The sequence below is a fragment of the Panthera onca genome, chromosome B4 (assembly GCF_046562875.1).
Source record: "Panthera onca isolate mPanOnc1 chromosome B4, mPanOnc1 haplotype 2, whole genome shotgun sequence".
Taxonomy (NCBI): Eukaryota; Metazoa; Chordata; class Mammalia; order Carnivora; family Felidae; genus Panthera; species Panthera onca.
The window spans coordinates 32,398,589-32,411,507 of NC_138345.1; positions in this window are offsets into that span (position 1 = coordinate 32,398,589).

Genomic DNA, 12,919 nt, shown 5'->3' on the forward strand with positions numbered 1-12,919 from the left:
GAAATAAGAACAACAGCAACAGCAAGAACAAGAAAGCAGGTCTCAGTGACACATTGAGCACTTGGTTTTGCCTCCTATTTATTTTCCGAAGCCATCATTATGGCTGCAACTTAACAACTTTTGGTTTTGAATTGGATTGAGGGAAATCCAAATTAATGGCAATTCTTTTTTTTCTTATTAAGTTTTTAATTTTGATTCCAGAGTAGTTAACAAACACTGTTGTATTAGTTTCAGGCATACAATACAGTGATTCAACAATTCTATACATTGTTCAGTGCTCATCATGATAAATGTACTCTTAATTTCCTTCACCTATTTTACCCCCTTTCCCGTGACCATTAGTTTGTTTTCTATAGTTAAGAGTCTGTTTCTTGGTTTGTTTCTCTCTCTCTTTTTTCCCTTTTGTTTTGTCTCTTAAATTCCATATATGAGTGAAATCATGTGATATTTTTTTTTTCTCTGACTGGCTTATTTTGCTTAGCATAATACTCTCTAGCTCCATCCACACTATTGCAAATGGCAAGATTCCCCTCTTTTTATGGCTGAATAATATTCCATATATATATATATATATATATATATATATATATATGAAATGGCATATATATGTGTGTGTTTATGGATATATATATATATATGTATATATATATATATATATGTGCCATCTTGTTTATCTATTCATCTATCAATGGACACTTGGACTGTTTCCATAATTTGGCTATTGTAAATGATTCTGCAATAAACTGAGGGGTGGATGTATCCTTCTGAACTAGTATTTTTGTATTCTTTGGATAACTGCCCAGTAGTATAGTTACTGGTTTTAGGGTAGTACTAGTTAAAAATTTTTGTGGCACCTTCAAACTATTTTCCACAGTTACATTCCTACCAACACTGCAGAAGTGTTCCTTTTTTTCCACATCCATTCCAACACCTGTTGTTTCTTGTGTTGTTGATTTTAGCCATTCTGACAAGTGTCAGGTGATGTCTCATTGTATCTTTGATTTCCATTTCCTTGTTGATAAGTGATGATGAGCACCTTTTCATGTGTCTGTTGGCCCTTTTGATGTCTTCTTGGAGAAATGTCTGTTTGTGTCTTTTGCCCAGTTTTGAATTGGAATATTTTAGTTTTGGGTGTTGAGTTTTATCAGTTCTTTATATATTTTAGATACTAACACTTTATGACTTTTTATTTTGATGTAGTGTTAGTAGCTTATTTTTGCTTTTATTTCTCTGGCCTCAGGAGACATATCTAGAAAAATTTTGCTATGGCCAATGTCAGAGACATTATTGCTTGTGCTCTCTAATAGGATTTTTATGGTTTCAGGTCTCACATTTAGGTCTTTAATCCATTTTGAGTTCATTTTTGTGTATGGCATAAGAAAGTGGTCAACTTTCATTGGTTTCCAAGTAGCTGTCTAGTTTTCCCAATACCATTTGTTGAATAGACTATCTTTTTTTTGTTTTGAATATAATTTATTGTTAAATTGGTTTCCATACAACACCCAGTACTCATCCCAACAAGTGTCCTCTTCAATGCCCATCACCCACTTTCCCCTCTCCCCCATCCTCCCCATCAACCCTCAGTTTGTTCTCAGTATTTAAGAGTCTCTTATGGTTTGCCTCTCTCTCTCTGTGTAACTTTTTCCCCCTTCTCCTCCCCCATGGTCTTCTGTTAAGTTTCTTAAGATTCACATATGAGTGAAAACATATGGTATCTGTCTTTCTCTGACTTATTTCACTTAGTATAATACCCTCCAGTTCCATCCATGTTGCTGGAAATGGCCAGATTTTATTCTTTCTCATTGCCAAGTAGTATTCCATTGTATATATAAACCACATCTTCTTTATCCATTCGTCAGTGAAGAGACTATCTTTTTCCCATTGCATGTTCTTGCCACTTTTGTTGAAGATTAATTGACCATATAATCGTGGGTTTCTTTCTGGGATTTCTGTCTTGTTCAATTGATCTATGTGTCTATTTTTGTCCCAGTACCATACTATTTTGATTACTACAAATGACAATTCTTAACAGAAGCATTAAATCCTTTTGTCCATAAGTGTGAGAAAACATTTCACATGCTGACAAGAGAGAAATAATTGGTAGTAGCATACATATTCAGAAAAATATTATAAGATCGCTTTACTAGGAGTTAGCTGGAGTTAACAAGAGGGAGAAACATTTATTAATTTGAAAAAGAATAAACTCATTTCTATTTTCTTATCACTAATCATTGATTTATCTCAGAAGAGGATGTATTACAGAAATACATTATAAAAACCCAATGTTCCCTAGAATTATTGACCAATCATAAAGATTTGGAAAAGCCCAAGGAATTATCCACTCATATATTGTTATGTGATTGAGGATTTTGACCACAGGAGAGGAGCTAACTCTAATTATCAATTGGGATGCTATTTAATATTATATTTTATATCACTTTAGGAAAGAAGGTGAAGATAGATCTCAATATTCCTCTATCAGAGGAATATGGCTTCACTCTTCACAGAAGTTGAACTTCTAGTGATTTGTGGTATGAAAGCTTTCTGACCTCAAGAATAGTAAGGTAGTGTGTCCATAAAAATGAACAGAATCCATAAAACTCATGGTTATTGGTATATATGTGAAATGACATTCTCCAGTGCTTTTTAGCCCCTTACTTCCCTCATGTCCAGTAGTGCTAGGACATGATGACAAGTGGCTACGGTCCACCAGACAGGGTGGCTGTAGTCTCATTTAGGAAGCAAACTGGAGGCTTGGCCATGAGGCTGTCATAACTTCACCCCTGCCCTGACAGCAAGCTGAAATATCACAGATTTCTTTTGGGGCCTTTGCTCCTGCATTAGGGATACAATATAACTGAGAGATCTCATAAAACACCCTTTACTTTATCCTAGAGTCATTTTTCATCCAATGCAATGCTAGAAATATCTTAGGAGAACCATCCAGCCTATTCTCATGCCTGCTTCCACTTTAATTTTTGGGTCTACATTAAATAAAATGAATGACATAATATACATTTGATTTGTTTGTATTCTTGTATCCTTAGACTTTCTATCAGTGAAGGAATAAGTTAAACAGGGCATTTGGTCGATGATGATTATTGTGGATTGATGGATTGATACTTATTCCCTTGAATAAGTATATTCATGGTATATATATATATATATATATATATATATATATATATGTATGTATATATATATACACACACATACATATGTGTTTGTTTTAGAGAGAAAGCATGTGCTCAAGTGTGCTTGTGTGCTTGTGTGCATGTGCACACATGAGCAAGGAAGGGGCAGAAGGAGAGGAAGGGAGAGAATCTTAAGCAGACTCCATATTCAGTATGGAGCCCAAGTGGGGCTGGATCTCAGGACTGTGAGATCATAACGTGAGCCAAAATCAAGAATCAGTTGCTTAACCCACTGGGCCACTCAGGTGCCTCTCTCAAGGTTTTTTAAGGTTGGTATTTTATGACTTTGGAGATGAGTTGAAATAACCTAAATTCATAGAAGCAGACAACTTCTGTTTTTCACTAAGCAGTAGATTAACTTGAGACCTTCCTTTGTGAGGACAGTCTATGGTAAAGGGAGCTCTTCTACTTTTCAAAATTTTCATATCCAAATGGAATTTGGTTAATTAGTGACATGATTTAACAATTTAGAGACAATTATTGATTATGGGAAGACTTTCATTGGTTGGGAACCAGCCTCTTTCACATGGGCAAAGCAGCTATTACATATTGTATCCTTACATATGGCTGCTTTCTCAACTGGCACTGATTTTGTTTATCATGGTGATTGTGTACTACACTTTGACTTATTTTTTTAAAACTTTATTCATTTATTTATTTTGAGAGAGAGAGAGAGAGAGAGAAAGAGAGCATGAACAGGGGAGGGGCAGAGAGAGGGAGAGAGAATCTCAGGCAGGCTCCACACTGCCAGCAGGGAGCCCGGCAGGGGCTTGAACTCATAAACCATGAGATCATGACCTGAGCCAAAATCAAGAGTCAGGTGCTTAACCAACTGAGCCACCCAGGCGCCCCACTCTTTGACTTATTTTGATGAACTCACTGATTTTGGATTGGTCATATGCTGTTTCACATGTGTTTATTTGCATACTTACTTAGTTATATTTAGACTTATTTTTTTCATTTTTGATTAAAAAATTAGTGTTTTAGTTACTAATTAAAATATACACACAACTATATATAATTATTAATCTTCTTTATTATTGAAAGTTCTCTAGGAAAAAATAAATTTGATGTCATAGATATGAAACTGTTAGGACCCTAACACATTTCCTTCATTTAAATCAGCATTTCTCAACATTGGTACTGTTGATATTTTTGGCTGAATAATTATGAGGGGCTGTCTTGTGCAAATAGGATATTTAGCATCATTCCTGGTTCCTGTCCACTTGTAGCACACTCCTTTCCCCAGTTGTAACAATCAAAAATATTTCTAGGCATTTCCAAATGGCTTCTGGTAGACAAAATCACCGCCTCGTGAGGAATACTGATTTAAACAATTATATTTATATTATCATTTGATAACATGCAGTTTCTTAGAAATTAAATTCTCAGATTATAACAGTACAGTCTTTGGAATGCTTAGAAACATATTTTAATAACATGTACAACTTTATCATCAGTACTAACATGAAAGTAAGATATTACTTTTAAATATGTATTCAGATTTTGTCGCTGGAACTTAGCACTCTACTGCTCTAAAATTTTAAAAATTAAATCTTCATCAATCAGGAAAATTACGACTCATTATGTCAGATCACTGGGTTTTTTAAGTTTTTTCTTTCTTCATTTAAATATTATTTATTATAATGTCAAAGTCAATTTAATAGCTTATACCATCCCTTCAATTTACTAGTTCAAATCCATGAAGACAGTCTAATTTATTAGAATTCTCTTCAATATAAGCATAAATGACTCTGTGTAAGAGTTTGAGGCACTGTCTTATGAAGGACATGCTAGAGCTTTAGGCAAGCAGCTTTGGGAAAACCACATAACTGCTCAAAAGTCTTTGTAGATCTTGACTATATTTAAAAAAAAATTAATATTTATTTATTTTTGACAGAGAGAGAGAGAGAGAGAGAGAGAGAGTCAGAGTGTGAGCTGGGGAGGGGCAGAGAGAAAGGGAGACACAAAATCTGAAGCAGGCTCCAGGCTCTGATCTGTCAGCACAGAGCCCAACACGGAGCTTGAAGTCACGAACTAGGAGATCATGACCTGAGCCGGGGTCAGAAGCTTAACCGACTGAGCCACCCAAGCACCCCAATCTTGACTATATTTTAAAGAGTTCAGGTTATAATGAACTTTGTGTTCATTGGCTGGCACTCTGAATTTTAGGATGCTCTTGTGAGAACAAATTTTCAATAAACTTCTACTGTTGGTCTATTAACTAATTTTCACAAAGGCATTTATGTTATGGCTGGCTTCCAATGTGATGGCCTGTTCCTCCTCCAGGACCTCCAGAACCTCCAGGTTCTAGGCCCTCTATTTCCTTTAGACCTCACCCTCTTTAATATCTTCTTACTTTTCATAGAATGCTCTCTCTTCTTGGGCTGCCTTTTCCTCCCACTCATATTTCAAAACATCATTTCCTACCTTCCCTGTGGAACCATCTTGAATATCTTCAATGTCAATCTCCTCTTCCCCTGACTGCCTACAACCTCTCAGCTCCCCTCCGCATATAATTTCCTCTGTTTTATTTTGTCTCTGCAAAATCTTTCACCCAGAAGTCTGGGCATTCCTGGAGGGAACTTCATCTTTTTTTAAATTCTGGTAGCTTTGTCACTTAAGAAAAAGTTTTTTAAGTTTATTTATTTAGAAAGAGAGAGAGAGAGAGAGAGAGAGAGAGAGAGAGAGAGAGGGAGAGAGAGAGGAAGCAAACCTGTGAGCAGGGAGGACAGAGAAAGAGGAGAGAGAGAATTCTAAACAGGCTCTGCGTGCTGTAAGCACAAAGCCTGATGTGGGGCTTGTACCGGTGAATTATGAGATCATGACCTGAGCTGAAATCAAGAGTTGGATACTTAACTGACTGAGCCACCCAGGCACCCCAAGGTAGCTCTGTCACTTTATAGAGGCTCCCTATACAGGACTGTCCTGTTATGCACACAACTGTTTTAAACTCCTCACCAGTTTTCCTTGTCTTTGCTATATAGGGCAGAGCAAGTTTCTCATATTAATTCATTTATTTGCTTCTGAATGAAACTCTTCATGTTACACAATTTGCACAATGATTACAATAGTGATCTTTATTGTTTCTGTTTGATTAAAATTGAAGCAAACTTTTTCTCCCTTTCCCTTTTTGGAGTCTATCCTACTGTAGAAGAGATGCTGTGGAGAAATTCCAAAGTGATTGTAAGTACTGCTAACATGGATTAGTCTGAACCAGACCGTCACATTCTGTTAGTCATACTAATGGAAAGAGAAGGGCTTTGATATTCTTGGTGCAACATAAGATGATACCAGACAGAAACTTGCATACAGATGATTGTTTAATTCTTTTTGTAATTTAGTAGAGACAATCTGTCTTTTTTTCCCCTTCTTATTGCCTTGCTTTTTGAAGATAATTGGAGGGAATAGATCTGGAAGAAAATCTAGGCAAAATAAATAAATAAATAAACTAACCTAAAAATAAAAACTACACAATTAACCTTAGCCTTAAAGAAGTTCATTCAAAGAGAAGAATATTGAAACATAGGGAAGAAATGCAGATTTCTGTGTTCATGGAATATGGCGTTATATCTGCTGACCCACAGTCTAAAGGAGAGAGTGACAAATATGGACATATGTGTACCTGAGTTGTTTTCTCAAAGGCTGTATCTTTCTGGTTTTGCTGAAATTTTGTCTTTGGTAACTTTGGCTGATGAATTATAGGAGAGGAGGAAACTCTGTGGATGTTGGAGAGTTGGGTAAAAACTGGTAACTAAGTGGCTTGTGGGCTTGAGGCTTCTCCTTTTTTCTTTTCTCCCTAAAGGGAGTCCTGGAAAAGGAATGTGGTTTGACTAGGGAAACTGAGGCCAGATCTGACCTGCTGCTTCTTGCAGTTTCAAAGAACCCCACTCCCACCCTGGCCCTACCCAAAGGCCAGGATTAGAAATGAAGCTGTCGCAGCACTAGGGAATGGCTGTTTTCTTAACATTCCAACTCAAACACAAAGTGCTAGAATTTCCTCAAGGTGCACGAATACTGGTGAGTGTGATGATTAAGATTAATGACCAAACCCCCTCTTAAATTTCAGAGGTTGGTTAAGCATCAGGAATTTGGGGTTACACTATGACTCATTGCCAAGATTGTGGGATAAATTATTTTGAATGAAAATACAATTATCTTTTGTTTTATTTTTTTCTCATACTTTAGCTCTTTCTTCATCACATCATCCAGCTGAATTGAGCCATCTATGACCTTATGCCTTACATTCATTCTTCTTTGAGAATAGACTTGAAGCAAGCAATCAGTGGAGAAAAAAATGGAATCACTCTTCACTGTGCACCCAACTTCCATTCTTTCCATGTTTGTAGCTCCTCTTCATACAATAATGCAATTCTGGGGAATGCAGTTCCCCAAAAAGTAGCAACTGAAATAAATATAAGTTAAAACCAATTAAGTAAAATTTAAGGAAAGTCTACAAAGAGTAATTAAAGGAAGCTTTTTGAGGGTATATAGTTTATCGCTGAAAAGAATCATGCTTTGCCATAATTTCTTCCATGGCATGGACAGGCTGTCAGACTGAGAGCCCACTCTGAGTTTAGAATAGCCTCATTCTTCCTGAGGTCTTACATCATTTCCTACAGGTTGGGTCTTCAGATTGAGTCATTCTGGGCACAGGAGAGGTCTCCTGGTTCTCCTGGCTTGGAGAAAATTTGATTATACAAGTTGACCGAAGTCCAGGATTTATTTCCCCAGTGCTCTCAGAACATCCTGTGCCTCCTTTACTGTGGTTCACATCACAATTTATTCCAAATGCCTACTCAATTGTTTCTTTCCCTCACCAGACAGTGAGCTCAGTGAGGTACAAACCCAACATTGCTCACATTTAGCTTCTAGACTATTTTTGGCACTAAATAGTTGCTCAACAAAATTTATAAAATAAATATGTCTCACCAGTTTGGATCCAAACTTTCTTGTTTCTTTGGAAGATTGCTTCTAGAGCCATGTCTGGATTTGTATCAGGGCTGAGGGTGTTCTGCTGTCTGGATACCTCTCTAGGTACTATATCCATGCTGGGAACTGTCCTTTAGCTGAACTGGTTGTCATTGCTGTCTTTTGGTAGACATGTTTAAGCTGATATGCTCCAAACTCCAAGTAGCACACTGATATCTATGTTTACAAGAGGTTGGGAGGTTTGACGACATTGGAGACTGAGTGGTGTCCAGGAGGCTGGAGTACAGGGAACTCATACCACCAATTGACCTTTCCTTCATTTCTCTCTTCCAAGCAGTCTACAAACTGAGATCAGAGACACAATCCAGCTGTACTGTGTCCCTTTCACCTAATTATGTCACATATCTATGACTTTCCCCTTCAAAAAATAACTTCCAAGACTTAAAGCACCAAAGAACCATCCCAATGGAAGCTGATGGTAAGACATGGGTATGTTTAGAAATTGCAAGTAATAGTGGCTCTTTTTGAAGTGTTTCAAATGTAAACTGGGATTCAAATGCACAGCGCTCACTGTCTTGAAGGACCTGCTCCCCACTCCCACCCCAAAAGAAGGGAGATTATGAGATGCAATACTTTGCCTTAAAGAAAGAGTGACTGTTGTTCAGTGTATTTCTATTAAGCACATAGTACACATTCACACACACACACACACACACACACACACAAACACAGAGGCTAAGCATGTCCTGAATACTGTCTCTCAACTGTTTGATTCAATGATTGTTATTAAGCAGTAAACCCACACCAACTGTACAGTCATTGTGTTTCTAAAAAACGTAAATGTCACTTTTTTGGTCTTTAAAAATTATTAAGCAGAGAGAAAGATAGCAATTTCCAGTGTTTGCTTGGATGGTAAGATGCAGGAGAATTAGCATTACTCTTGAGAGCTGCCATTGGTTAGCTGGAGGGAAAAAGGATATCAATTATACATAATCTAAGAAGCCTCTGCATAATAATCAGGCCCAGTAGGGGCTTTGGGGCAGCTTCGTTATTCTCTTGTAAACACAAGAGCCCAGATAGACATGTCAGTCAGGAGTAGCGGCAGCAATTCTTCCTTTTTAACACCTTCACATTCTATTGCTTCAATATGCAAACAAGGCTGTTTAGCTGAGGGTAGAGCCGGTGCTAATGAGCTCCCTGCACTAACCCTGAAGTAAAAAGGTTCTGTTTCACAGCTGCTCAGAGACAGCTCCTCTGGGCATGCTCAGGTATTGGAAAATAATGCCTTTTAAACAGAGAAATGCCAATCAGGATTTTGTGCATACTTTCCCTTTTCTCTATGTGCTAATGCAATTACCTCATAACTTGTGAACTTCCAGTGCATTTGTCTGGTGTTTTCTCTCTAAATGATATATTTGGAATGTGGATGTGGAAAGAAAATGCTTGCAAATGCATGCAGTAAGTGTAAAAGTAAGCACTTTTTAATTTCTAGAGGATGCTACTTTGAAGCTAATGCTCACATTTCTGCCTTAAAAGTGGACTGTTCTTTTATCTTCTTTATAAAAATATATAATTATTATTCTTTTTTCCTGGGGTCACTTAATGACACAAATGGACAGTGCAGATCAGGACAGGTTCCTCAAGCTGAGGGTTTATGACCCAGCCTCTGTGATTTGGGAGCTATAGTTGGTCCCGGGCTGTGGGCATCACTGCAGCTAGAAGACTCCATAATTTGCAAAGCAAAGCAAAAGACACACAGGGCCGAGGAGAGGGGGCAGGGAGGGAGAAGGTTTCTCATATCAGTTGACAGTTTCAAATCAAGATACAATACATGATGACTTTTCAATATCCAATTATTCTCATGAATAAAGAAATCTTTTGCACAGAAATATTCACCCAATCCCCACTGGGTTAATTTACCATCTACAGAAACCACTCAGCTTTGCTGGCTAAATGGCATAGTATGTGATTTCTTGTGTAATTATAGGACATCCTTCTTCTCACCATTAATTCAATCTCAGGGCCATGCCTTCTAGGTGCCTGACATAGGAGACAGGGCCTGTCCATTGTGCCCGATAAATGGATGTAATGTACAAGCACAAATATCCTCAACTCTTAACCAGTGTTTTAACTCTTTACTCATAAAAAGAGGTGCTGTATTTCCCATCCCTCTTAGTTAACCAATCAGTGGGCAGGTTCCTAACTACTGTCTCCATTTATGACAGTACAGCCAGGTACTACACAGTCAGCAAGAAAGCCTTTCTACTGGAATATTTCAGCATTTAAATTATTTATTACGTTAGCTTTATGGCATATCACAACCTATTTGAGACAGGTAGAGTGAACTCCCTTCTGCCACAAGGAGGCTCATTAAATGGCCATCATGACTGGTCAGACTTAATTGCTTTACACCAAGTAGTTCTCTGTCATAATTCAAATTCCTAGCAAGGCAGCTGACCCCAATTCTCAGGGTGATTTGATTCACCCCTAACTTGGAAAATGAGAGCAGGCTAAGAGTTCGCTTGCACATTTTAGCATCTGGTTAAAAATGTGCAAGCTGGTGACTTACTGTGTAGGAAAGAAATCATTGGCAATTGCATGTGAAAGCAGTTAATTAAATTTACAATCAATTGTTAATTTTTGTTAATTTGCTTAAATTATCATAAAATTGTTCAAGTTATTTTGAAGGAGACATGTTTATAAAGCTAGCTATGTTATAATGCTTTATAAACTTGTTTATGATTAGAACAGATTAACAATGCTATTGCATTCAAATTCAAGTGCTAAGTCCTGGCTATGACTGCCTGTACATCTAATATTCAAAGGTCATGCCATTTGTTCTGAGTAAGATAAAGATATTAAGCCAGGTGAATTTTAGATTTCTAAATTTTGTGCTATTATGGTATAGTTCTTAAATTTGTCTTCTGCTTTCTTGTGAGAAATAGTATAGTGTATGGATTAGAGTGCAAACTTTTGAGGTAGACTCCTTTTGAGTTCCACCTCTGTGACTATACTGGCTGAGTGATTGTGGTGAGGTTACTCAACCTCTCTGTACCTTGGTTTCCCCATCTACGATATAGGTGTAATGATAGTACCTAGCTCATAGAGTTCTTGAAAAGATTAAATGAATGAGTACATATTAAACCCTTAGAATTCAATTCACACTAACTATTGTTGTTATTGCTCATTGTTTTGGTGCTTTGCCTTAGAGCCATTTATATGGTAAATACATCTAGATATGTTTTCACACATGGTTACCACCATAAAGTAGTATAGACGACAATTTGCTAACCTAATGCTAAGTAAACAGTTTGTCCCTCTGTCAATTTACCCAATCTCTTTAATATTGATAATTAGAAATCTGGACTATACTAAAGTTTGTACTAGGGTGAAGCACCTGCCAACAGATTCATCCATTGCTTTACCAAAAGCTCTTACATGGCTAAATGAACCCCAAGGTATTCCTGTATAGTTCATATTTATATCATTCATATATCTCTTATATTGCTAGGAACTCCCCATAATGCACTACTGGAGTCATTAAGCAAAGAATAATGGTGGGTATTTTCAATAGCTTAATTTTCTCTTGTACTATAAAGTGAATTTATCTTTTGATAATATGTTGTTATTGAAAGAGAATCTTAGCAGAATAGTAATTACAACAATATAAAATATACTCAGATCTGTTCTGAAGGAAGCAAGTAGTTTCTCAAGACAATGCAACCTAAATGAATTGTGGCATTACTCTCCATTTTTGCCATATCCTGGATATGAGTGGAGGAATAGATGAATCTTGAGAAACTAGTATAAATTGTTGTTAAAAAATTGTTTTTGCTTTTCATTAAGCTGCCATTTACTCTATAATTTGAGGGCTTGTTATGCCCAGAGTGAATGTGGCATGTTGAACAACCTTTTCCATAAAGGCGAATCTCTGACAGCCTTATAATTAACTGGATGGTAAAGTAAAGGTGTATTGAGATTAACATACTTTATTTCAAATATCAAAGGGAGAGAGGGAGGGAAAAGAGGGGAAACATTTATGTTTTGCATTTTGATTAGCTCAGGGAGCTCCCCTTTAACTGGAGGATGGATATAGCAGGAGGGTTGAAGAACTTAGAGTACAAATGACTATTTTTGAAAGACATCTTCAAAAATAAGACAAGTTGATTCCTTTGATTTTTTTTTGTCTATCCTCAGATTTTGCCACAAATCTGGTAGGTAAGGGGAAAGACGTTATCTTCTAGTATGATTGCAGTCAGGGCTTGTGTCATGGATGTACAACCTGTGTCCTGTAAAACTCAGAAGATTCCCACGTTTGGTTGAAGCTCTATATCACTGTCTCAAAATTCTTTTTTTTTTTTTAAATTAATGTTTATTTTTGAGAGAGAGAGAGAGAGAGAGAACCCAAGCAGGGTAGGGGCGGAGAGAGAGACAGTGACACAGAATCCAAAGCAGGCTCCAGACTCTGAGCTGTCAGCACAGAGCTCAACACAGGGCTCAAACTCACAAACTGTGAGATCATGACCTGAGCTGAAGTTGGACGCTTAACCAATGGAGCCACCCAGGTGCCCCTTAAAATTATTAATAATATTTTGAAACAGGAGCTCCACATTCATTTCATACTGGGCCCCACAAATTATGTAGCTAGATTAGGTTGCAAACAAGATTTGGACAATATCGATTTTATTGCCAATTTTTTTTCTCTAAGATAACTAGGATGAATGTTTGCATAAGAGAAATGTTATTTTTTGAAATATTCCATGATTTATATTCTCTTACATTTAAGCCAACTT